Source organism: Carlito syrichta, unplaced genomic scaffold (genome assembly GCF_000164805.1).
Source record: "Carlito syrichta isolate Samal-C Ts95f unplaced genomic scaffold, Tarsius_syrichta-2.0.1 Scaffold311678, whole genome shotgun sequence".
NCBI classification, from domain to species: Eukaryota; Metazoa; Chordata; class Mammalia; order Primates; family Tarsiidae; genus Carlito; species Carlito syrichta.
In genome coordinates, this window is record NW_007255774.1 from 872,469 (window position 1) to 873,388 (window position 920).

The window sequence follows — 920 nt, forward strand, 5'->3', positions numbered from 1 at the left end:
TATCTGTCTGGGGATGGGGAAACACCTCTTATCAACAGGGTGCCTGAATGAAACGTAATTGTACACCTAACCCTGAACTGTATCCCACAAAACCATAATAAAAAAATATAAAAAAATTAAAAAAGATACAGAGGGCCACTACATAATGATAAAAAGTTCACTCCATCAACAAGAAATATCTATCCTAAACATAGATGCACCTAGCATAGGTGCGCCAACTTTCATAAAGCAACTTCTAGGAAAACTGAAGAAATATATTACTCTAACACCATCATAACTGGGGACTTTAATACCTCACTCACAACCGTAGACATATCATCGGGACAAAAAATCAGCAAGGATATCTGGAACCTCAATGAGACTCTGGAACCAATGGACTTAATTGATACCTACAGAACACTCCATCCAAAGACCACAGAATACACATTCTACTCATCACCGCATGGAACATATTCTAAGATCGACCACATAATTGGACACAAATCAAGAATAAGCAAATGTAAAAGGACTGAAATTCTTCCATGCACCTCTCAGATCACAGTGGAATAAAAATAAACATTGACATCAACAAGGTCCCCCCAACACCCACAAAGACATGGACACTAAACAGCATGATGCTAAACAACTCCTGGGTCAATGATGAAATCAAAACAGAGATCAAAAGATACCTGGAAACAAAAGAAAATGAAGAAACATCTTACCAAAATCTTGGGACACCTTGAAAGCTGTAGTAAGAGAGGAATTTATATACCTACAAACACACATGAAGTAAATGGAAGGAACAACCTAACAAGCCACCTAAAGAAGCTGGAAAAGCAAGACCACAAAAATTCTAATTTCAGCAGAAGAATCCAGATCACCAAAATAAAAGCCCAAATCCAGGAAATAGAAGACAAAAGGATAATACAAAAAAATCAATG